Here is a 27,342-nt window from a genome sequence, read left to right as displayed (position 1 = left end):
TATACGACCCTAAAATTGAAAAGCATTTCAAATGAACCCTGAAAAGGTTGAAAGTTGGCATGGTATCATCATTTCATCCACATAGCATGTGCAAGAAAGTTGAGAGGGTTACGGCAAAAACTGGATGCACTTCGTGTACAAAACGGACAATGGTATCATACTCGTGTGTTACAAAGTTGGCATGGTATCATCCTAATAGTTGCGGAGAAAGTCTTCACTTTTTCTTCGCTTGTGTCATTTGCTTATTGCGCCGTAACCATGGATAATCTTCATCGTTTATCAGGATGCTTGGGTCAGCCTTGACTTTGAAGGGAGGAATTTCATGAAACTTTTCATAATCTTCAGACATGTCTGTCTTACCCTCCACTCCCACAATGTCCCTTTTTCCTGAAAGAACTATGTGGCGCTTTGGCTCATCGTATGATGTATTCGCTTCCTTATCTTTTCTTTTTCTCGGTCTGGTAGACATGTCCTTTACATAGATAACCTGTGCCACATCATTGTCTAGGACGAATGGTTCGTCAGTGTACCCAAGATTGTTCACATCCACTGTTCTCATTCCGTACTGTGGGTCTACCTGTACCCCGCCTCCTGACAGATTGACTCATTTGCACTTAAACAAAGGGACCTTAAAATCATGTCCGTAGTTAAGTTCCCATATGTCAATTATGTAACCATAATATGTGTCCTTTCCCCTCTCGGTTGCTGCATCAAAGCGGACACCGCTGTTTTGGTTGGTGCTCTTTTGATCTTGGGCGATCGTGTAAAATGTGTCCCCATTTATCTCGTATCCTTTGTAAGTCAATACAGTCGAAGATGGTCCCCTGGACAACGAGTACAACTCATCACAAACAGTGGCGTCACCTCTGAGACGTGTTTCCAACCAACTGCTGAAAGTCCTGATGTGTTCACATGTAATCCAGTTGTCACACTGCTCCGGGTGTTTGGAGCACAGACTGTTCTTGTGTTCATCGACATACGGGGTCACCAAGGTAGAGTTCTGTAGAACTGTGTAGTGTGCTTGAGACCAAGAATGCCCGTCCCTGCATATTATTGAGTCTGCTCCTAGCGTGCCTTTTCCGGTCAGTCTTCCCTCATACCGCGATTTAGGGAGACCTATCTTCTTAAGGCCAGGAATGAAGTCAACACAAAACCCAATGACATCCTCTGTTTGATGGCCCATGGAGATGCTTCCTTCTGGCCTAGCGCGGTTACGAACATATTTCTTTACGACTCCCATGAACCTCTCAAAGGGGAACATATTGTGTAGAAATACGGGCCCCAGAATGACAATCTCGTCGACTAGATGAACTAGGACGTGCGTCATGATATTGAAGAAGGATGGTGGGAACACCAGCTCGAAACTGACAAGACATTGCATCACATCACTCCTTAGCCTTGGTATGATTTTTGGATCGATCACCTTCTGAGAGATTGCATTGAGAAATGCACATACCTTCACAATGGCTAATCAGACGTTTTCCGGTAGAAGCCCCCTCAATGCAACTGGAAGCAGGTGCGTCATAATCACGTGGCAGTCATGAGACTTTAGGTTCTGGAACTTTTTCTCTGGCATATTTATTATTCCCTTTATATTCGATGAGAAGCCAGTCGGGACCTTCATACTGAGCAGGCATTCAAAGAAGATTTCTTTCTCTTCTTTCGTAAGAGCGTAGCTGGCAGGACCTTCATACTGCTTCGGAGGCATGCCGTCTTTTTCGTGCAAACGTTGCAGGTCCTCCCGTGCCTCAGGTGTATCTTTTGTCTTCCCATGCACGCCCAAGAAGCCTAGCAGGTTCACGCAAAGGTTCTTCGTCATGTGCATCACGTCGATTGAAGAGCGGACCTCTAGGTCTTTCCAGTAGGGTAGGTCCCAAAATATAGATTTCTTCTTCCACATGGGTGCGTGTCCCTCAGCGTCATTCGGAACAGCTAGTCCGCCGGGACCCTTTCCAAAGATTACGTGTAAATCATTGACCATAGCAAGTACGTGATCACCGGTACGCATGGCGGGCTTCTTCCGGTGATCTGCCTCGCCTTTGAAATGCTTGCCTTTCTTTCGACATTGATGGTTGGTCGGAAGAAATCGACGATGGCCCAGTTACACATTCTTCCTGCATTTGTCCAGGTATATACTTTCAGTGTCATCTAAACAGTGCGTGCATGTGTGGTATCCCTTGTTTGTCTGTCCTGAAAGGTTACTGAGAGCGGGCCAATCGTTGATGGTTACAAACAGCAACGCGTGCAGGTTAAATTCCTCCTGTTTGTGCTCATCCCACGTACGTACACTGTTTCCATTCCACAACTGTAAACGTTCTTCAACTAATGGCCTTAGGTACACATCAATGTCGTTGCCGGGTTGCTTAGGGCCTTGGATGAGAACTGGCATCATAATGAACTTCCGCTTCATGCACATCCAAGGAGGAAGGTTATACATACATAGAGTCATGGGCCAGGTGCTGTGATTGCTGCTCTGCTCCCCGAAAGGATTAATGCCATCCGCGCTTAAACCAAACCATACGTTCCTTGGGTCACCTGCAAACTCAGCCCAGTACCTTCTCTTGATTTTTCTCCACTGCGACCCGTCAGCGGGTGCTCTCAACTTCCCGTCTTTCTTACGGTCCTCACTGTGCCATCACATCAACTTGGCATGCTCTTCGTTTCTGAACAGACGTTTCAACCGTGGTATTATAGGAGCATACCACATCACCTTCGCAGGAACCCTCTTCCTGGGGGGCTCGCCGTCAACATCACCAGGGTCATCTCGTCTGATCTTATACAGCAATGCACCGCATACCGGGCATGCTTTTAGATCCTTGTACGCACCGCGGTAGAGGATGCAGTCATTAGGGCATGCATGTATCTTCTGCACCTCCAATCCTAGAGGGCATACGACCTTCTTTGCTGCGTATGTACTGTCGGGAAATTCGTTATCCTTTGGAAGCTTCTTCTTCAATATTTTCAATAGCTTCTCAAATCCTTTGTCAGGCACAGCATTCTCTGCCTTCCACTGCAGCAATTCCAGTACGGTACCGAGCTTTGTGTTGCCATCTTCGCAATTGGGGTACAACCCTTTTTTGTGATCCTCTAACATGCGATCGAACTTCAGCTTCTCCTTTTGACTTTCGCATTGCGTCCTTGCATCGACAATGACCCGGCGGAGATCATCATCATCGGGCACTGGTTCCTCTTGATCTTCAGCAGCTTCCCCCATTGCAGCATCATTGGGCACATCGTCTGGTTCCTCTTGATCTTCAGCAGCTTCCCCCGTTGCAGCATCACCGTATTCAGGGGGCACATAGTTGTCATCGTCCTCTTCTTCTTCGCCATCTTCCATCATAACCCCTATTTCTTTGTGCCTCGTCCAAACATTATAGTGTGGCATGAAACCCTTGTAAAGCAGGTGGGTGTGAAGGATTTTCCGGTCAGAGTAAGACTTCGTATTCCCACATGTAGGGCATGGACAACACATAAAACCATTCTGCTTGTTTGCCTCAGCCACTTCGAGAAAATCATGCACGCCCTTAATGTACTCGGAGGTGTGTCTGTCACCGTACATCCATTGCCGGTTCATCTGCGTGCATTATATATAATTAAGTGTGTCAAAAACCATTACAAACATCATGAATAGATAATTAAGTGACCAAATTAATAGAAGTTCATCATCACATTAAAACCAAAGTACATACATAGTTCTCATCTAACAACATATAGCTCTCCAGAGCATCTAATTAATTAAACTATACATTGAAACTATGTAAAACATTTCAATAAGAAAACAAATGCGATCATAATCGCAACCAAGGTAACAATTGATCCAACGGCATAACGATACCAAGCCTCGGTATGAATGGCATATTTTCTAATCTTTCTAATCTTCAAACGCATTGCATCCATCTTGATCTTGTGATCATCGACGACATCCGCAACATGCAACTCCAATATCATCTTCTCCTCCTCAATTTTTTTATTTTTTCCTTCAAGAAATTGTTTTCTTCTTCAACTAAATTTAACCTCTCGACAATAGGGTCGGTTGGAATTTCCGGTTCACATACCTCCTAGATAAATAAGATCTATGTCACGTTGGTCGGCATAATTTTCATAAACAATAAATGAACCAATAGTTATAAAGATATTATATACCACATCCGAATCATAGACAGGACAAGGGCCGATGGGGGCGGATACCAAAACCATCGCACTATATAATAACAAGCAATACAATAGTAAGAAAATTAGACAAGTATCTATCTAAAGTAAGAATTTTTTTCTTTCAGAAAGAAGATAAGAACAAGAGGCTCACCATGGTGGTGCTGGCGACGAGATCAGCGCGGGCGATCGACGGCGGTGAAGACGGGAATGGGACGTGACGGGCCGCTAAACCTAGACAAATCTCGAGGAAAATGGAGCTTTAAGGTCGAGCTTCGAGAGAAGAAAGCTTAACTACTGTGGCTCGGGCATTTCATCGAACACCTCATGTGCATAGGAGGTGAGCTAGAGCACCAGAAAGCCCTCCCCTCGCCGGCCAGAGAAAAACAGAGCACTCCAGTGCTCTGCTCGCGGGCGAGGGGTATATATAGGCACCTCATTGGTCCCGGTTCGTGGCATGAACCAGGACTAAAGGGCGGCCTGTGGTCCCGGTTCAAGCCATCAACCGGGACCAATGATGGTGGGCCAGGAGCGAGGCCCATTGGTCCCGGTTTGTCCCACCAACCGGGATCAAAGGGGCCAGACGAACCGGGACCAATGCCCCCACGAGGCCCGGCAGGCCCCTGGCCTCACGAACCGGGACCAGTGCCCCCATTGGTCCCGGTTCTGGACTGAACCGGGACTAATGGGCTGACCCGGCTTGAACCAAAGCCCTCTTTTCTACTAGTGGTAATATGATGGCAATCCGCAGCCAAAGGGACGGAGCATCCTGCAACCACAAACCGGTTGGGATCTTTCGATCTAGGGTTTGTGTGAGAAATTTATCCATCTTTGTGATCTGTTTGACGAGCTTGGTCGAGCAGATTCTCAACAGTTTTTAAGCCTAAGTCTGCATCATCATCATCATCATCATCATCTTCTGGCAGCTCGATGTACAACTACATTGCACGCGAGGCTAATCGGAGGAAAGAATCCTACTTGGCCAAGATAAGGCATTCCTGGAGGACGTCCACCGAGGCTCATAAGAGCGGTGCCGGTGTTGGTGTTTGTGCCAAAAAAGAGGAGGCCACTGCCAGCTTGGAGGATGACCACCAAGAGAAGGTTGTACGTGGCTGTAAGGAAGGGCGAAGAGGATGGCAGTGGCAGAGGAGGAAGGAAGCTGTATGTGGCCATCGGAAAGGATGAAGAGGACAGCAGGTCCAACCTCCTGTGGGCCGCTCGGAACCTCCTCGGCAGCGGCGACAAGCTCGTCCTGCTGCATGTCCACAAGCCTGCCAACAAAATTATAACTGGTAAGGATGTCATTGTGGTGGATTCTCGTTATCTCGTTTGCCCCCACCCATTTTACTTCGTATTAGCAGAAAGTTCATATAGAGGTCGAGCTACATGGAACCTCTTATTCTCACCCCTATTGCTTTGAGATCTGTGCTCTTCAACTAACTTACTACATGAAAATTTCTCCTTTTTGTTTCTCTCAAATGAACTAACATATGGACTTCAAACCTTGAAGATCAAACAAACTTTAGAACTTCAATGTGTGAAAAAAGTTTCAGATTTTTTTGTTCGAAATAAATATACAAAATGAGAAAAAATTTATTAAAAAATTAAGCATTTAAAATGCACGAAAAATACGAAATGTTTTCCCCACATTCTTGTTAGAATGTTTTATTGTCCTGTAAAATTTGAAGTTTATATGTTTTTTCGTTTGGCTCCGGTACGGATCTTGATGCTGAAATGGATGGCTAAGATAAGGGGTACCATGTAGCTTGACCTACAGAAAACCACACTCTTATTTTAGTTTTTGTTTGACCTGCTTTTACCTTTTTGTGTCTAATTTTTCACAGTATCCATAGACTGAGCCTACATAAAACGGGGCAGTTTCTTATTCGCATCAATTCTGAGTTTCTTGTTATTCCTATCAGCATTTCACCAGTAACTTCTATCGTCGTTCCCCATCTCATAAGCCATGTTATTTTTCCTTCCCCGGATAATCTACAAAAATGATACAGTTGAGGAAACGAAATTACTCCGTCCGCCCTAGTATAAAAAAGGCTCTTATATTATGGGGCGGAGGGATAGTAGCAAAGCACTTCTTCTTGTGTTGTTGTTTTCATTTTTTTGCAGTAATTATATGGGACATGCTATGTTTCGGCCGGATGATATGGCTGAGCCTTTGAACAAGCCTCGTGTTGCGTCGCAGCGCTTTGCAACAGCAGCCTTGTTACAATCCTCGAGCAGTTATTTTTTACATTTTTCCTGTGTCCGATCAGCTCGCTGAGCCTTTGCAACAAGTCTCGTATTACACTCAGCGCTTTGCAACATGAGCCTTGTTGCAATCCCTCTAAAAAAAGTTTTTTTCGGGTTTTTTCTGCACGGTCTGTCACGTAGTTTGTGTTGTGCTCATGCGTCTTGCAACAAGGGTCATGTTGCTCCTGACGGCTCGATCAGGGGAACATGGGGCGCAGACGATGCGGTGGACATTTTGCAGTCAATCGGCCAGTTGATGAGAAGCATTTCCATAATTATATTGTTCTTGTGCTGTTACCAAGGTGCAGAGATGGATTTTCGCTTTTCCGGTCAGAATTTTTGAAAATTGTCCGGTTACTGGAAATCTCGTCCGCATATATTATTATCACAAACCTGGACGTAGGAAGGGCAAACTATTGCGTGTGCGTAGGTCGCCATGCCAGCACCTCGATTACACAAGGTTTATTTGGTGCCGCGAGATTACGCAAGGTTGATGCAAGCCAGCTGCAGGAGAGGGAGCTCCAGGCATATAGGAAGTCTGAGAAGGAGGAGATGAACACAATTTTAGACCGGTACCTCGATTTCTGCATATCTTATCTCAAGGTCAGCTAAATTAATTCCATTATGAAAATCATGCATATATATAATTCACTTCGTGGTTGCTCTTCTAGTTCATCTCATCCCATATATAACTGTTCTTTGAACAAATTTACAGTCTCAAGCTGAAGCGATGGTGGTCGAGAGTAACAGCCCTGCCTGTGGCATTGTCAAGCTGATTGATCAGAGTCACATCAAAAACCTTGTCATGGGAACATCTTCCTTCTCACCGTAAGTCCAAACCAAATACAGCTTCATAACGAGGTTTCGTCGATAAACACGCACATCGAAATTGTTCACTGACTGCACCGTTGATGTATATACACTAGAGCAAAGCACTGTGTTAGTTATGTAATTATATGCTCGGGTCGAGTGACTGGATATGTAAATTTCTGTTTCTTATGAATGTCAATTCTATTCTAACAAGCCAGTGGCGATAAAATAGGTGGAATAAAAATAATTAGTATGGTAGGTACTAAGTACTTGATTTAAAACAGTGACCTTTGTAAGTTGTCATACAGCCCAAATTTCTTTGTTTCTTGTGCAGTATTACTTAGTTAGCAAATGACGATCACAAGTTGACATTAAACTCCGAAAACAAACTACTAGTATGTCTTTATTGATGCATCTTCCTCTGTCTAAAGTCAATAAGCTTTACTAACTATCATCTCCCCCTCTGTATAAATTCCAAAGTACAAGTCACACACTTAAGTTAATAATCTCCTTTATTATGTTGATTGTGAATCTTTCATGAACAGGAAGAGGAAAGTACCAAAATCAAAAGTCGCAGCCATCGTGCATCTACAGGCTAAACCATATTGCCAGATCTTCTATATTTGCAACGAAACTCTTGCTTGTTCTAGGTATGACTGCATGTAGCCCTCAAGATTACATGAAGCAAATACTACATAAAATTTGCAAAATTCAGCTCGAGCGACTACCCTAAGTTTCCAGCTGACAAAACAATGGTGCCATGGTTCATCATTTTTTAGGGAGGCCACTCAGCTTTCTACAAAAGTAGAGTCACCCCGAAGCAGCTGCACCAGCACTGATTCGCGACCCGAGTTCCCTAAAAGATGCCAATCACTATCACCAGGGTACACAGGTTTCTTAGGCTCCACAGGTCAACAAGCCCATCAACGGCGGTCCAAGCAGCCAGTTAGCTATACACATCCCTTGTTAGGATCGACAACAGACAGCACAGAAAACATATCAGGTGCTAGGCAGGGGCCAATTGATATGAGACTAACAGGTTTCTCCATAAATTCCTGCCAGCAAAGCACTGGAGGATCCTCATTGGCTCTGCAGGATTTAAATACTATGAATGGTTCACCAGTACATGTTTCGATTGCAAGCTCTAAAGAACATCGACACTCTATGGTAAGCCACATTAATTGGACTGAGAAGAGTTCTCTACTGAATCATAATAATCTTATGGATGTGTGTAGAAGGTACAGTAATTTTATGTCTGTGTGCACCCTACATATGGGTACAGACACTATAGGAGAACTATTCTTCCATTATCTAAAACAAAAAAAGTTAGTAAAATCAAGTTCTATGTTTTTAAATATGGATAACTATAGGCTAGGAATGTTATAGGCAGTTTTCATTCATGTATTCCACTGACTGTAACCGAAAGATAAAGGGAAATGACATCCATGTTGCATTTAATGTTAGAACTACGATTCAAGAGGTACACGTTCAGAGAAAAATGTCCGACAACAAAATGTGTTCATCTTTATAGTCACCTTCACCCAATAGTCTATATAATGGTTGACACTAGCACTGTGGAAAATTCCACTTTATTAAAACTTATTGATATTGCTCTAACATCTAAATTTTGGTCGACCAACCAAGTCATGTTGTTTTCCTCTTAGTTGTAATACCTAATGTTTTATACCTAGAATTCAAAGAGAACATAATGTTTTATAGGTAAAAACGGGTGTGCAGCTTGATGTGTTTGAGCAACTACACCGAGTCCGCAATGAACTGGATTTCTCGAAAAAAGAAGCATCCGAGGGCCAGCAGAAAGCCGTGAGGAATCTGTTTGAAGCTTCTATGATGGTATGTTATTTGAAACTTTCACATGCCTTTAGCTATCAATTGTTGATGCCTAATCTATCGTATTTTCCCAACTCTCTTCTCTAAACACATAGCATTTATGTTACCATAGTGAATCTGTCTTCAACTAAGCGAACTTTTTCTTGCAGTTCAAAGCACGGGAGAATGCACTCCGCAAAGAAAAAAAAAGAGGTAGAGGATAGACTGACCAGAGAAAACACTGGACTCAGAAAAGAACACCTCTATATATGCAAAGAGCTGCAAAAGGCAAATGAGCAAAGAGCAGAACTGGAGAACAGTGTATTTGGCCCTACTAGTGATGTTGCCTTAACAGAGTTCAACTACATAGAGATAAATGAAGCGACGGACAACTTTGATGACTCCAAAAAGATTGGGATTGGTGGGTGTGCAACCGTCTACAAGGGATTTCTACGACATACTACCGTAGCCATAAAGAAATTCAACCGTGAAGGTGCAACAGGAGATAAAGAGTTTAATGACGAGGTATTTTTCATCATTAAGAGTAAGACATGTTGTCAGATGAAAACAAGTAAAATGGTGCATCTAAATATGTGACTTCCCAATATATCACGGTAGAAACACTTCGTAGGATGAGGCATCCGAACATTGTGACCCTGATAGGAGTGTGCATGGAGGCCAAAGCGTTGATCTTTGAATTCTTGTCGAATGGAAGCCTAGAGGATTGTCTGCAGTGCGACGACCAAAGAGAGCCACTCTCATGGAGGGCGCACATCGAAATCGCTGCCGACATCTGCACGGGACTTATCTTCCTCCACTCCAACAAACCAAAAGGCCTTGCACATGGTGATCTCAAGCCTGACAATGTCCTTCTCGACGCAAGCTTTGTTTGCAAACTGGCAGACTTTGGGATCTCTCATCACCTGAATGTAACAAACACCACTATCACCCCGTATCACCGAACAAACCAACTCAAGGGCACAATGGGATACATGGACCCGGCATACATTGCCTCAGGGGAGCTCACAGCACAGTATGATGTCTACTCCTATGGAGTAGTGTTAATGCGATTGCTAACTAATAAGAGCCCCCTAGGAGGCAAGACTAGCACTGCGTTGTTGCCGGTTAGAACGAAAGGAGCGGCCTAATCTTGCAAAGGAGGTCTGGGGTGTCTTGCAAGCTATAATGAACTGTCAAGACCAGAAATTTGGGCCACCAACGTTTTTCATCTGTCCGATGACACAGGTACGTTAACTAAACAAAGAAATGAAGCACCAGAATCATGTGATACTAGTCGCACAAACAGTTACCTTTTTTTCCACGCCGAGAGTAGATTTTCTACTCCCGGGTGCACCTACACCCCCATGAACAGTAAATTTGAAAGAAAAAAAATTGAATTTTTTTTTGAAAAAATCTGAAATTTCAGGACATTAAACATGATCAAACATTTGATGTTCTTGTAAAGTAAAAATTTCAACCACAAAAAATATTCGAGGGACCTTCACCCAAGAAAACAAAATCAGTGTAGAAAGTTTTATGCACTTTTGAGCAGTAATTTTGTTATGTTTTTTGGTGAGGGCTCCTCATTTTATTTGTGGCTGAAACAAAATCAGTGTAGAAAGTTTTATGCACTTTTGAGCAGTAAAATGTTTGATTTCCTGAAATTTCAGATTTTTTTGTTATTCTTTTGTATTTTTTTCGAATTTACTATTCACATGGGTGCACCTACACCCGGGAGCAGCCACACCTTTCTCTTGCCCGATTAAGCACTTGCAACCTTTACAATTCAGTCACTGAATTAGTTTGATATAACCTTGCATCCTTGCATAATATTTTCAGGAGATCATGAGGGATCCACACATTGCTGCTGATGGATTCACATATGAAGGTGATGCCATAAAGGACTGGTTTCAAATGGGGAACAAAATTTCCCCCATGGCCTACGTCAACTTCCCACACCATGAGTTGATACCAAACAATGCCCTTCGTTTTGCAATTCAAGAATGGGAAAAGCGACAACGACTGTGACATTTAAACCTTCTATTTTATTTATATGATGCCATGTGTTATGATGTGAAACAAATGACTCTTATATTAAGTGCGTAAATACAACTTTTTACTGTGCCTTGTTAATTAGAAGCTACCATTTTCTGATTGTTTACGACCACAAATGAGGAATTATGCACATGCTTTCAGTTACATGTGATTGGGAATTGGAATGAACATGCATGGCGGGTATTCAAGTTGAATGAAAAAGTAATGTGTACACCCAACATAATCCCCCATCGTTGGCTTCTGCGAAGCTAGGGGTTAATGCAGATCAGCACGGTCTCTATAAAAACACAGTGGATCAGCAATCAGATAAACTAGAAGTTGGTGGTTGAGCATCGGCGGCTTATAATGATGGGGTTGGTTACATCAGAAATGAGCTATGAATGTTGGATCCTTGCCGTAGATACTGGCACTGTATGCTGCCATTTTATAAGAGATAATAGGTACTACGAGGTCGGTGGGAACTGCGTGGGCAAAGTCATTTAGCTGCCCATGTCGCTCGCTTCAACTTCCAAAGTAAACTAAGGAGCATAGTGACAAGGGAATGCCCACCAGGGAGGCCCACGATGACCAGGGCTGGTCCTGAGGTTTCGGTAGCCCGGTGCAACACTGGTAGAAAAACCGCGACTAAAGGCCCGTCCACGTGGGCGCCAGAGGTCCGTCGGGGCGGAGGACCTTTAGTCCCGGTTCTCGTGGCTAACCGGGACTAAAGGCCTCCTCCGCAGGTTTAGGGTTTTAGCCCCCCTAAACCTGGTTTTTTTGCGATTTTTTTTTATTTTTTTATTTTCAAATTTCTGAATTATTTTAACCTCTAATCTCTAATCACCACCCCTCATCACTGCTCAATTTATCCTCTAATCTCTAATCACCCCTCATCATTCCAAATCATCTAACTTCCCGGACGGTCACCCATCCTCTCACTACTCCAGCCTGAGCACGCTTAACTTCCGGGTTCTATTCTCCCTCGTTTCCAAGTCTGCACTTGTTGTTTTCCTGACAATAGTAGGATGTCAATTCTATTAACCCTCAGGAATTTAGCTTGAGCATGAAGCGACACATTTCACTGTTTGAGTTTGAAACTATTGTTTTAAAAAACAATAATTATTTAGTAACACTAATATTTCTGGAATAATTAGTTTGACCATTGTTTGACCACAGTTTGACCACAATTTGATTTTTTTTGAATTTTTTTGCCTCTCCAGATCTTAAAAGCCCCGTATCTTTTTTTCTGTTAGGTTTTTGAGGATTTTGAAAATGTTTAACGGGTTCCCCCTGTTAAATTCGGATGTAACTTTTCGAGTAGATGATTTCTAAAACTGAAAAGGCGGTCCACGGGGCGGGGGGGGGGGTAGAGTTTGATGGGCCCTTTAGTACCGGTTGGTCTGGCCAACCGCGACTAAAGGACTAACCTTTAGTCCCGGTTGGTCTGGCTAACCGGGACTAAAGCCCCTCCCGTCCGCCAGCTGTCGACCGAGCGCGCTGGGCCCAGATAGTTGGTCGCGGGTCTCCTCCCGAACCGCGACTAAAGACCCCTTTGGTCGCAGTTCGATTATTTTGGGGACTAATGGGGGCGTATGGAAGCCTCTTTTTCTACTAGTGCAAAACTAGAACCCAGGGCCCTTAAGTAAACAATCAATAACAATAAATATAAGTTTTATGTGACTGTTATCAATAGACACTTAAAAGTGTATCCAATATCTATATTTGTATCAAACATATGTATGCCGGCTTAGGGAGAACACCTAGCTCAATATATGGGTTGAGGATGTGCCAAACGGAGCAATTGTTGATTCTTCTGGACCAAGTCATAAATCCAGCTTGTATGCTTGTCAGGTTAACATTAGTTATGAGTTCACAATAATTTGAGGTGTGTACGGATGCTTTGTGAATTTCAGCTAGGTTCCTATAATTTTACCTACATGAAAACTCAATAATATAGACTTGGTACTAGGTGAGAGTTAGGACCCAGAAAAATCAAGGCTGAAATAAGGAAGTTGCTCTTGGGGGAATTATACTGCTATCTTGACGATATTCAGGCTGAAATTTTACCAGATGAAAGCATGACGACTAGCATGTCATTAAAAAAACAATTGGTTGCATTTGATTAACCAGGAAAATCAGAGATATTTATCATACCTGTCCGAAATTATAGACATTGGCGGATCTGTTTTCAGAGCAAGTGGATCCACATGGCTACCAAACGTTGCATGCCCAGTCAATTCCAATCCTAGTAGATGAGCTTGACATGGCGATGGGGCGACTGCAGCAGTCCAGCGCCGCACAGACCAAGCATCGATGCAGCCACATGCGGGGATCTCATCTTGGCTTGTAGTTTTCTTACTTCTAGTCATATGACACATGTGGTAAGCAATTCAAACTATTTAGAAAAAAAAAATAGAACTAGCCTACTAGCCTCCGGCTAGCCGGCTTGCATTGTGCTGATTTGGGCCAGACGCCGTTTGTAATACAGAGCGCATCCAATGCTCTGGCAAATGAAGATTACAAACCATGGGACAACCTAGCAGGGGTCACTTTCCGGTCGAGAAGTCAGCCCTCATGTTGGGCATCTTTCCTCCAGTCGGTCCGAGATAGACAAACGACGAGCCAGCTACCAGAGGCGTCGCCCAACGACAAACGGCCAGTCGACGATTTTCACCACGCATTAAACACAGGTGTTACCCAACGACTATATTGCTTGTTAACTATACAACTGCTATTTCTTAGTTAGGCTGGAAACAATCAGACGTTCATGGGCCACCATTACCCGCATTAGTACCAGCCCATCATGGAACCCCTCCTGACGCACTCTATATAAGATGGGAGAGTTGCACCGGCCCAGCATTGAACATCAGTACAACACTGTAAGCCTTACGTGCAAGAGCAAGAACACCACACAAGAGTAAAGTATTACCTCCAGAGGGCTTCAACCTATAATTCCTGATGCGTACTCCCATCTACATTTTTCGGTAGTCACTAGCTCCTCCATACACAGTTGATCCTAAATGTATTTTCAGTGAAATAACCACGACACATAGCGTATATAAACTGGGGGAAAGTAGTGGCTGAACCCCATCTCGATGCACCCACGCAATAAAACCATACCAAAACATTTTGAAAAAATCTGAAACTTTGTGGAAATGATCATCAACAAATGTTAGAGATGCTTGCCATGTTTGGTGGTCAAATGACATCCGAGGAAAACTGTACAAAAAAAACAAAATTTCAAATTTCGGTCAAACAGTGCACGTACATTTTGAGTAATTTTGTCTCTTTTGTATAGAGCTCCTCGGATGTCATTTGACCACGAAAATTTACATGCCTCTCTAACATTTGTTGATGATCATTCTCACAAAGTTTCAGATTTTTTAAAAATATTTTGGTATGTTTTCTTGCGTGGGTGCACCAAGGTGGGTGTAGAAAAACTACTCTCATAAACTTGTAGGTTAACAATGACCACAACAAAAATGGTTTTCTGATGAGTTCTAAGTAAAGATAGGATCTGTTCATTGGCGGCGCGACAAGGCAAGTAGGAGCGTAGGAGGTGGAGCAGCCGTGGGTCATGGCGATGAGAGCAGCAGCTCGCATCATCAGAAAAGAAAACAATAGAATTTAGGATATATTTTCACTAGGAACGCTATTTCCCTCCCTCTCTGCTTTCTTTTCACTAGGAACGATGTTCCTCTTGGCCGTGAAGCAATGCCGGAAGAGACGCAAGACCTTTTGGTCAGTTCGGGCATGCATGGCAGGCGCCCATGGTTGAGCACGACCGAGGCATCGGACCTCGCTGGATCGAGCCTAACCGGTGGGTTGTGGCTGCGCGTGCGCAAACAGCAGGGCGCACCGGGGTGCACGAGGTGCGAGCTGTGGAGGACTGGGCGAGCTTGCGCAAGGCGGCTATGGCCAGGGCGAGCAGGCGCTTGGTGGGCTCGGCACGGGACGGGACGCAAGCGCCTGTGTGTGCGCGCGCGCGCGTGCGCACGTGCACATGTGTTTGCGTGTGTGCGTGTGGGTACGAGCATGTGTGCAGTGAGGTGGGCGGCGGGGCCCGACAACGCGGCAGCAGAGGCTCGGCGATGCGGTGGTGGCCTGGCATGGCGGCTAGCCGCACGAGGGTCTCTTCTGTGAAATTTCAGGCGGATCTCCAGTCCGCCAAATTATACGGAAAGGATCATCTTCTCGTAAACATAGAGAAAGTTTCAAAAAATGTAAGGAATCCTGTAAAAAAAATTGAATATACGGAAGCTGTTGGAGGGCTGTTTTTTGCTCGATCCTCTAAACAGAAGTTTTTTTTAGGATACGGCGGAGAGGCAGTTTGTTTAGCTTTGCTTGGAAAGCTGTAGCTGCTAGTTCCGGCTTGCTTAGAAGCTAGAGATCGTACGTGCTGCCAAGGTGATTCGTTTCCGGTGGCGGCATGATTGAATTGCATCTGGGGTGGAGTTGCGTTCCTGGCACTGATTAAAATCGCCGGAGAAGAGATTTAGCGGCAACATAAATTGCAGCAGAAGTTACATCGTCTCAAAAAGAATACACCATTAGAAACTTCAAATGTTATATTTTCTGATGGTATAACTTTTGTGACACAAAATTTGTATTGTATGGAGCAAAATTGAGTATCTAGGGATACACATGCGTCTTTTAAACCGGAAAGGAGGAAGTAAAAAAACGCAGATTTGGACCCTGGGAGTTGATACGCGTTGCATGTATAACCTGCCTGCCAGGTGACTATTGGTATTCCCCTAAAAAAAAGGTGACCGTTGGTATTAATTGTGTTGAGAAAACACAGGCGAACTCACAGAAATAGCTCAAACGGCAAAGGTACCCAACAATTTATGCATGCATGTGCATGGAGTGTTTGTTGGGATTGTTTTCTGCAACCAATCCAACGGCACACCTGGTTTAGGCAAATTACAAAAAGCCGTTCTTTGCAGACTCCATTCTAATCAAGAAGCAGAGTCCTGCCGTTTCCCTAAAAACAAACTTGAGAAGCCAACGGCTACTTACTTTTTCCTTTCCTTTTTGCGATGGAGCAGCGGCTTTATTACCCGGGGTAATCGGCGACCAAATGGTGTGCCAGAGAAGCATCCTGCAACCACAAATCGGTCGGGTGCGAGATGTACAGCTACGGCGCTTCCGAGGCCAAGCAAAGGAAAGAATCCTACTTGGCCAAGATCAGACACTCCCGGCGCCCAGCTCCCACGAGCACTAGCCTCGATGCCGGTGCCAGAGACAAGGAGGCCACCGCCATCTTGGAGGATGACGGCGGAGGAGGGGGGCTGTATCTGGCCCTAGTGAAGGGCGAGGTGGATGGCGGCAGAGGCAGAGACGGAGGAGGAGAAGGAGGAGGAGGAGGGAAGCTGTATGTGGCCGTTGGGAAGGACGAAGAGAATGGCAGGTCCAACCTCCTCTGGGCCGCTCAGAACCTCCTCGCCGGCGATGACAAGCTTGTCTTGCTGCACGTCCACCAGCCCGATCACAGAATCATGACCGGTAAAATTAAGCTCCAGACTCTCTGCACAAAGTAATGAAGATACACAATAAAATGTTTTCCTTCTCCACACTACGTACTTATATTGTTGTTGCTTCTGTCTTCAGTCACTTGCTCTATCTATCTGTCTGTCTATCTATATATTTATACATCTATCTATCTATCTATATTTTCTTTTAGAAAAGGAGGATGACCCCCGGCCTCTGCATATTTTTTCTGTCTATACATGTATCTATCTATTTATCTATGCTGATCAAATTCTTGTGTTGCAGGATTTCGCACGGTCGATGCAAGCCAGCTCCAGGAGAAGGAGCTCAAGGCTTACCGGAAGGATGAGGATGAGGAGATGAACACACTTTTGAACCACTACCTCGACTTCTGCAAAGATTCTCTCAAGGTCTGCTCAGCTAAAAAACGGCCAATTCCATTCTCAAAATCATGATGCATGTATTTCATTCACTTCTTGTTGATTCAGAATAAAAAATGACTTTTTTTACAGATGCAAGCTGACCGCGAAGAATAGTACTGCGAATGGCATCGTCAAGCTCATCGAACAGAATCACATCACAAACCTTGTCATGGGAACATCCTCCTTCTCACCTGACGTCCAGACCAAGTACACCTTCGTAATGAGGTTTCATCGATAAACACACACACCGCGAACTGCGCTTGTTTCTATGCATTGATATACATAGGGCAAAGCACTGCGATAGTTGTGTAATTATATTAAAATTTCTTATTTCATGTACGTGAATTAATGTCTGCTATTGTAAACAAGCGGCGGTAAAACAGCTAGGCTTCACAACCAATTAATGGGTATTAAAACACTGCCCTTTTGTAAGTTGACACACAATCCAAAATTTGTCTCCCTTGTGTTATCAAATGACAATTAATCACAATACACTCCCAATAACAGAACATTATTTGTCGCTTTACTAATTATCACCCTCCCCCCCCCCCACCCCCACTATGTATAGTGTAAAGTACAAGTCAAATACTCCATTTAATAACCTGAGTTATGTATGTTGATTCTATGGATGGTTGTTTTATTTATAAAGCGGGGCGAAAGCCTATTTCAAGAGAGAGTTATGTATGTTGATTGTGAAATCTTTCATGTGGGAAGGAAGAACAAAGCACCAAACTCACAAGTTGCAGCCATTGTGCATCAACAAGCCAAACCATATTGTCAGATCTTCTACATTTGCAACGAGACTCTTGCTTGCTCTAGGTATGACTGCCATGCATGCATTGCAACCCTCAGCTCAACATAACAAAAATTCCTACATAGAATCTGCAAATTTACTTTCTCAAAGAAAAAATATCTGCAAATTTCAGCTCGACTGACTACCCAAAGTTATTTCCAGCTGACAAAACAATGGTTCATCATTTTTAGGGAGGCCACTCAGCGTTTGATAAAAGTAGAGTCACCGCAAAGCAACTACACAAGCACTGATTCAGACCGATCTGAGTTCCCTGCAAGATCCCAATCACTATCACCGGGGCATACAGGTTTCTTCGGCTCCACAGATCAAAAAGCCCTACAATGACAGTCCAAGCAGCCAGTTAGCTATATATATATCCCTTGTCAGCATCGATAACAGACAACACGGAGACCATACCAGGTGCAAGGAACCAGTCAATTCATACGATGACATCAACAGGTTTCTCCCTGAATTTCAGCCAGCAAAGCTTTCAAGGATCTTCACCAACTCTAAAGGATTCGGATAATATGAATGGTTCACTGGTACCTGTTTCAGTTGGAAGCTCTAAAGAACATCAACACTCTATGGTAAGTCATTTTGGACCGAGCAGAGTTATCGTCTAACCATAGCTACAGCTTGTTCATTTGAAGTGCCGTAATTTTATAGCGAGACATACTCGTCCATTATCTAAAAACAATTATTAATGGGAAATGAAGTACTCCGTATGATCCATATTAATTGTCGCTGATTTAGTCGACAATTAATATGGATCAGATGGAGTACTATATTGTTAAAAATGAGTATGCAATATAGGCCACTTTCTTCAAATTATAGTAAGTTAGTTTAATAATTCATGTACTGCACTAAACAACGGAAGTCAACAATAGAATGTGTTCCACTTAACAAGGGAAGTCAACAATAGAAAGTGTTCATGGTTGTAGTCACATTCAACCAGTAGTGTATCTAACACTTACCACTAGCACTATGTAAACACTAGAGACGATACCTCGCACGGCACGCGTGGGAATTGGTAGTGTACAATTATTTAAATGAGATTGGTTGTATGAAAGATTGGTATTTGGGTTAACAATTTGAAAATTGAAACTAAAGTACATATAATATTGTACGCCCTTCGTAAAGAAATATAAGACATTTTAGATCACTATTTTAGTGATTTAAAACGTCTTATATTTTTTTTACAGAGGGAGTATTTGATTACTGTTTAGTTGTAGAATATTTATTGAATATAAGTAGTATGCATGGTGCATGGTAATATGGGTCTTTTGCATGCATGGTGACATGGTGAGATGGCATAGTTGTGTGTTGAGAGAATTAGAGTTAGTGGGGATCAACTAGGTATACGGGATTCCATCTTTTTAAACATAAAATCCTACTACTATTGCTCTATCATCTAGATTTTATTTGACCAACTAAGGTCTTTTGTTTTTGTCGTAATTGTAATACTTATTAGATAATGCTGTCATACCTATTGAATACAAGGCAAACATAATGTTTATACAGATGGAAACCACTGTGCAACATGAAGTGTTCGGGCAACTACAACTACTCCTTGATGATCTGGAGTGCTCGAAAAGAGAAACATTTGAGGGTCAGCAGAAAATAGCGAGGGGTCTGTTCGAAAATCCTACGATGGTATGCTAATCGTAATTACCACGTGCCTACAACCATCCATTATTGATGCCTAATCTATTATTGTATTTCCCTAACTTTCGTGTCTAAAAACATGGAAATTGTGCATGTTAGATGGTGCGCTTGTCTCTCAAGTAATCCAGCTGTTTTGTTGCAGTGCAAAGCACAGGAGAATTCACCCCGTAAAGAGAAAAATGAGCGAGAGGAAAGACTGGCCAGAGAAAAGGCCGGACTCAAAAAGGAACACCTTCATTTATACAACGAGCTGTAGAAAGCAAATGAGCAACGAGCAGAACTTGAGAACAAGCTTCTCCAGACAAACTCCCTGATGGAAGAGCTCCAGCGCAAGAAAGAACAAGCTGTTAAACAGGTTGAAGGGATGCGCCAAACAAACGGTAGCGGTGCATTTGTATTTGGCTCTACCAGTAGTAGTGCCATTGTGTTAACTGGTTTCAGCTACGAGGAGATTAAAGAAGCGACAAACAACTTTGATGCCTCCAAAAAGATAGGGGAAGGCGGGTGTGGAAGCGTCTACAAAGGATTTCTCCGTCATACCACTGTAGCCATCAAGATATTAAACAATGAAGGCGCAAGAGGAGATCAAGAGTTCAATGATGAGGTAACTCTTATTGTTCCTTTCCTTCAAACATACCGTCATAACATCATATTATTAAGAGTAACACATGCTTCTAGAAACACTAGTAAAATGGTGCATCTAAATATGTGATTTTCTTTTGATGTATATTAAACACTTTGTGGGATGAGGCATCCAAACCTTGTCACTCTGATAGGAGCTTGCAGAGAGGCCATGGCATTGGTCTTCGAGTTCTTGTCAAATGGAAGCCCGGAGGACTGTATGCAGCGCGAGCTTCGAAGAGAGACACTCTCATGGCAAATGCGCGTCAAAATAGCTGCCGACATCTGCACTGGGCTTATCTTCCTCCACTCCAACAAACCAAAAGGCATTGCCCACGGTGATCTGAAGCCTGACAATGTCCTTCTCGATGCCAACTTTGTTTGCAAACTGGCAGACTTTGGGATCTCTCGTCCCTTGAATGTGACAAACACCACTATCACCCCATACCACCGAACAAACCAACTCAAGGGCACAACGGGATACACGGATCCGGCATATATTGCCTCAGGGGAGCTCACGGCACAGTACGATGTCTACTCATTTGGAGTAGTGCTCATGCGATTGCTAACTAGCAAGAGCCCCCTAGGTCTTCCGCATATCGTGGAGGCAGCATTAAGAAAAGATAAGTTGCAAGACATAATTGATACTTCTGCAGGGGAATGGCCACCTAAGTACACTGAAGAGTTGGCAAAACTAGCACTAAGATGTTGTCGTTATGAACGAAAAGAGCGGCCTGATCTCGGAAAGGAGGTCTAGGGTGTCCTGGAAGCTATGATGAACTCTCCAGACGATAAACGCAAGCCACCAAATTTTCTCATATGTCCAATAACACAGGTCAGTTAACTAATCAAAGAAATGAGCACTAGAATCATGTGATGATAGTCACACCAACAGTAATCTTATGTTTCTCTCTCTTTAAAAAATGTTTTCTTATGTTTTCCTGACTAATCACCTATAACCTTTACAATTCAGTCACTAGCTAGATTAGTTAATGTCTACTACTAGTTTGATGTAATAATCTTGCCTCTCCATAACATTTTCAGGAGATCATGAAGGATCCACGCGGTGCTGCCGATGGATTGACGTATGAAGGTGCGGCCATCAAGCGTTGGTTTAAAATGGGTAACAAAATGTCCCCGTGGCCCGCGTCAACTTCGCACACCATGAGTTGATACCAAACAACGCCCTCCGCTTTGCAATTCAAGAATGGAAGAAGCGCCAACAATCATGAATATCTAACTTCCCATTTTATTTGTATTATGATGGCATCATGGTTATGACGCGAAGATAATTAAAAATGGTTTCAAGTGTTTATAGACAACCTGAATTGTTAAGGAGTATTATCATTACGTCTGAAAGTCCTATTAAGCCATATATATAGGATTCTCTTTTGTACTCCCAGGAGTACCTACTCCCACCCCAATGGATAAGATTTTGCATGTGAGATGGTATATTCGATAAGAACAGCCGTGCTAACCAGCAGAAAGAAACTAATAAATAATTAGTTTGTTTGCATGCGTTACCTACTCCCTAGAATTTAAGTGTGTCCTTTTCTTTTGAACACAATCACTACACCATGGTAGAGCTTAGGTGACACACTTCTGTGGGCTATTATTCTCTACATAAAATCTGTTGGCATAGCTCTATAGCTTTGTAATCAGATCATCTGTCAACCATTGTACATCACTGTAGACAAACTATGTGTCGGAAATCACTCGACGACGTTGTATTTGTCGGCAAACGCCTAGTGACATATCATCTGTCGGCAGATGTGCGTGCCCCGATAGTTTTTCAGTCGGTGTAGGTGTGTGCTTAATGACATAACATCTGTCGGCGTAGGTAGGGTGTATACACATAGATTAACTATCGACGTATGTGAACACGTGTCAAGCAACGAAAGGCCCAGAAATTGCGGCGTGAATTAGGCGCAAGAGCCCAAAATTTTCACTGCGCGCGGCCCAGTTTTCACCTCACCTTTGGCTAAGGACCCCCAAACGAACCCGTAGCCTCACATCCACTCGTGCTAACCCTACCCGCACCCGCTCATCCCCCAATTTCCGCCGCCGCCGTCCTCGACCTCGGGGTCTCCGTCCTCGGACCCTTCCCTGCCGCCACCGACGCCCATAGCCTCGAGCTCCCGGCCCCCTCCGTCGCATGCCTTCCCCGTCCCCTTCACTGCCACCACATGGGCATCTTCGCTGGCCTGAGTCCCCGCCGACGCCGGTGAGCATATCCCAGATCCCCTGACCCCCATCCGCTGCAAGCCTTCCCCGGTGCCGCAGCCGCCAACAGCTCTGACCGCCGGGACCATCACCGACCACCGCTAGCCCTTACGAGGAACCATGTCAGCGCCCTCCTCTTCCTTCTCTCAGGAAAGGATCTCTTCTCAAACAAGCTCAGCCACACCTCCACCAATGGATCTATTTGTCAGTCAAATATGCCTAGTTGGTTGTATCTATCTATTTGTTTGATCTGAGAAGCTCTAGTATGTTATATGATGTTTTATTTCATTGAAAATGCTATGGATCTGGAAAAAAAAATGTTACTCTGTTATGGGTCTGGTGTAACTCTAATGCTGATGCAATATTGTTCTCATTGCAGACTATTCATGCATTTATTTCTCTGTGAAAATGGTTATTATTTGTCTATAAAGATGCTTCTTACTTCCATGTATTGCCGCCATATGAGTTATAACCCCAGACTGAGCTGAGCTGCCTCCACACCAAGGCCTTCCATGATCTTCTCTGTATCTCAACTTTGCTACCCATCCTACTTGCCATATTTTTGAGCACCTCAGTTTTCTGGATCAACTTAAATCCACATCAGTGTGTCATGAGGTCTCGTGCATACAAGTTTCATGCAGTTATATGTAAATTCCACATGTGAGACTGACAATTTCCAGTGAACTTTTTCTGCAGTACATGGTATGGTGTTTGGGTATGAAGCCCATGAATATCCGACCAACGGAGTGTTCCAAGTAGAACCGAAAAGTTGTTCCGTTTTTTATCTTCAGTCGCTATGTTTGCAATGGTACCACCAATATGTCCCGGGCTGAAGTTCGCACGACTTTCCTAGAGGATCTTGCAGAGGATTACCATGGGGACACTTATCACTTGATTGCCAGGAACTGTTACCATTTCACAGCTGACGTCTGCAAGCACTTCACGGGAAAGCCAACTCCTGGATGGGTGAATCGACTTGCCAGATTAGGTTAGAAAAATACATCTTAACAATTTCATGATCAATTGCTCCTGGTCTATGTAGATTCTGAGCTGTTTCTGCCTTTACATTTGCAGCACTATGTTCCATCCGCAACTCTGTGCTGACTGAAAACATCAAGGTTTCAGCGGTTAGAGGTGAAATTGCACACCTTGAATTCTCTGGTAAATTTGCCTTCCCTCTCTCTCTCTCTCGCTCTACATTTTTTGTACGCACTCGAGCGCTGCTTTGTATGGAAACATTTGGTGTGGTTATTTTACTTTCCTGTACAGATCCATTTTTACACTGCTTACTTGCTTAGACGCTAGCTACATTGATGCTGCTTCCAGTCCTTACGAAAGGTTTTGTTTGTTGACTGTAATCGACCATTTCAATCTATGATGTTACACTTAGCTTGCGCTTACTTTGGAATGGAATGGCAATTGTGAACCAAACTAGAATTATCAGGATATTATGTAATTATGTTTACCCTTTTCTACCAAGTTGAAATACTGTGGACATTTGAGGTGTTAACTGTAATCTGCAACCTGAAGCCTGAGATGTTCTATCTACTTGATTTTCTGTGTACATTTGAGAAATTGTACTATTAGAATTGGAGTGTGTGCGATAGCGAATTGTCAGCATACATTGCTTGACTAGCCATAATCCCTGAAGCTCACCACCACTCCTTCAACGTTCAACCATATAAATAAATAACTTGTATGGTTCACTTTACTGCTCAGAGGACTTGTTGAATCCTGACTGCTATCTGAGCATAAGATAGTTTATTAAGATACAACAAGGGAATAGCTGGTGTAGTCTCCTGTCTTGTAGTCCCTTATTTTCTCAGTCCTGTACTTATGAACACTTTGCACATTTAAGCATGAACTTTTGAACTTGCGCAATATATATTGCTTAGTCATGTACTTTTTATGCTTAAATTCAGTGTTCCACCTTGATATGCCTATGTCAACTGCACATAGTTAGAGTAAAAAATACATGCAACTAGTGCAGTTAAATACAGTTGTCATCATTACAATGCCAATCACTAAGAAACAAGTTACTAACCCATCTAGTCTTGCCGATAATAGCCGAGAACCACAACCACCAGCATGCAGCTCAGGCAATGGGCGGAGAACGGATGGTTGCCCACTTCACGTAAAGCGAATGGTGGATGGAAGGCGACCTCACAAGGAACCAGGGCCACGACTTGCAGTGGGCAACCGGTGGCGAATGCAGGGCTTCCTCGCCGGTTACCTCATCTATTAGGTACATTTTTTGTTTCAGTAGTAATTAGCTCACATGTTATTGCATAAGAACAGTTTCTAAAATGTCGCTTTACAAGGTTGCTGGCCTATGTGTTTCACTAAATTGCCTGTGTACATGTGTTGTAGTTTCCTTTTTTTTATCCATGGTTATGTAGCTCTTAATCATGAAAAATCGAGGGAGGTTGGGAAATACACTATCTTTTCTTTAGTGAATTCTTATGTAACAGTCTATAAACTAAGCTACTGGGTTGTAGGATCTTTGTTTCAAATGGTCAATGCATTCATTGTTGATAAGACTGCAAGCACTGGAATACAGTTCTATATAATAGCATGTGAGCTAATTATAACATTTGTACAAACTATATTGTTAACTATGTTATCATGAGAATTTATTGATCAAATCTGTGTTAATCCACATATTAGCTTTTGAACAACTTGCGCCGATTCCACTTTCCTGACAAATGTGTGCAAACTGTTTTCATGTACTTACCCAACTGGTGCACATGGATGTGATGACTTTGCAGCGTTTATGGACCAACCAACCTGTAAACATGGATATTACGTGTGTTGTAGACCATTTGGTGTTTCAGAGCTTGCACTTTGTGAACGTAGATACAGACTTGTGTGTTTTGGACCATCTTAGTTGAAGTCTCTCATACTAGCAAATAGTCCCATCTTTTTGTAACTTGTGTGTTTTGGGTGATTGTGAAGATGGCCAAAACTATGCTTTGTCAAGATTGATGTGTTTTTCTACTGGTGTTCAATGTATATGCATGATTCTGAACATATTTTCATTGCGGTGCAGTATGTGTTCATCTTGAACCTGCTTCTAGGTGAGGATAATAGTTGAATATGTATTGTTTTGACTGCATATCAGCTTAGCAACAATTTCTCTGTTGGCAAAGGAAATAACTGTCGGTGTAGGTAGGGTGTGCGTTCATAGATTATCTGTTGGGTAGATAGGGTGTACATGGCTAATAAAGTGTCGGCAAAGGTATTGTGTATGTGCACACGCTATCTGTCGGCATAGGTAGGCCGACATAGGTAGGGTGTATGTTGTCTGATAAAGTGTCGGTGTAGGTAGGGTGTATGTGGACATACCATCTGTCGGCGTAGGTAGAGTATATGCCGACTGAAAAAGTGTTGGGAAGTAAACAACTATCGGCAATACCTTTGCCCACAGCAATTCCTCCGACTCTTTCATCTTCTGTCAGCATTGGTGTTAGCTACAACTTATCTGTCGGCAAAGGTACCCTATGCCGACACATAGGTGTGTCACGTAAGCTCTACCGTGGTGTAGTGAATATAGACACAAACGCTCATATGTACGCGCATACACTCATCCCTATGAATACAGACATGCACATCCGATCTCTATGAGCACCTTCGAGGACTGAGCCGGCATAGCGTCTCTTAGTGGGCAGGAACGTCTCCTCTCATTGAACCACATCGCCGGAAATCTTAAAATAAATCCAGGATAAATGCAAGCACCAGGACCTAAACCCTGGTGGGCTGGGGATACAACTATCCATCTAACCATCCAACCACAGGCTGGTTCGCATTTAGGAGTGTGCATGTGTCACCCAGTGTTTAACTGCTAGGCCATTTTTTTATCCATGCAGTACATGCTAACCACTTAAAGTAGTATGCATAGCCCTAAAAAAACTTAAAGTAGTATGCATCTTCTATAGAAAAAACTAGTATGCATCTTTGGAGTATATACTACTAGGGAAATGTTTACGTCCGGCAGGCCGGCCGAACGCTCGACCGGTCGAGTGCGAGTCGCACGATCCCACTAGATCAAACGACGTTTAACAAACCACGTGGCCCCGTCGCTACCGCACCCTCCTGGCCCACCACCGCTTCCCATCCCTCTCGATGTTCTTATCTGTCTGCTCGTCCACTCATCCCACTCCTTTTTCATCCCCTACCTCCAGCACCGCTCCCCATCCCCTACCTCCAGCATGAGCGCCCAAATCAAGTCGCTGGAGAAATCACATATGTTCCCCACCTCCCTTTTTTCATCTAGATCAGGTCGAGATGGGGCTCTGCTCGTCCACTCAACCACTACTTTCTGATGTGAGGAGTACTCAGGGGCTGATGCAATCCGGGGAAGCCATGGCCGTCCATCTTCTCGTCCTCCCCCACGGCGAGGTTGGACGTTTTGCAACCAGCGAGGTTGGAGGTGGTGGCCACCGATGCTGCAATTTGCTGCAACCCGCACCGGGAAAGCTACCACCGGCGCTTGAATTTGCTGGAACCAGGATCCACATTTTTTTGCTAGGACCACATTTTTTGAGTGATTTTTTTTGCTGCAACCACTACTGGAATCAGCTAATTTGCCATCTGCCAGCTCTTTGCCGTCTGCTAGCTGACGGCAAAGAAGCTCTTTGCCGTCTGCCAGCTCTTTGCCATCAGCTACCCAAAAGCAGACGGCAAAGAAGCTCTTTGCCGTCTGCCAGCTCTTTGCCGTCGGCCAGCTGACGGCAAAGAATCTTTGCCGTCCGCTGGCGGACGGCAAAGAGTGAGGTGGCCCCCACCCCCCGCCCGTTTTTGAAAAACTTAACGGGCCACCTCTTTGCCGTCCGCTAGCAGACGGCAAAGAGGCAAAAAAGCGGACGGCAAAGGGGGGCGGACGGCAAAGAGCCTACTACCTAACGGCCCGTACCCCCGCCCGTTACTCGCTTCTTCCCTCTCCCTCCCACGCCGCCGTTTCTCTCCTCCCACGCCGCCGCCCGCCGCGCGCCGCCGCCGCCCCGTCGCCCCCGCCGCCCCGGCTCGCCGCCGCCCCGGGGCCCCGTCGCCCTCACCGCCCCG

General features: G+C 44.0%; 2 pseudogenes; both read left to right on the top strand.

The window, feature by feature from the left end:
* The first annotated feature begins 4,923 nt into the window (after positions 1-4,923).
* LOC123097154 (U-box domain-containing protein 33-like) lies at positions 4,924-11,061 on the top strand (annotated as a pseudogene).
* Positions 11,062-16,169: 5,108 nt separating this feature from the next.
* On the top strand, positions 16,170-21,412 carry LOC123100588 (U-box domain-containing protein 33-like; annotated as a pseudogene).
* Positions 21,413-27,342: the final 5,930 nt, after the last annotated feature.

The sequence above is a fragment of the Triticum aestivum genome, chromosome 4D (assembly GCF_018294505.1).
Source record: "Triticum aestivum cultivar Chinese Spring chromosome 4D, IWGSC CS RefSeq v2.1, whole genome shotgun sequence".
NCBI classification, from domain to species: Eukaryota; Viridiplantae; Streptophyta; class Magnoliopsida; order Poales; family Poaceae; genus Triticum; species Triticum aestivum.
This window is presented reverse-complemented; position numbering and strand designations above follow the sequence as displayed.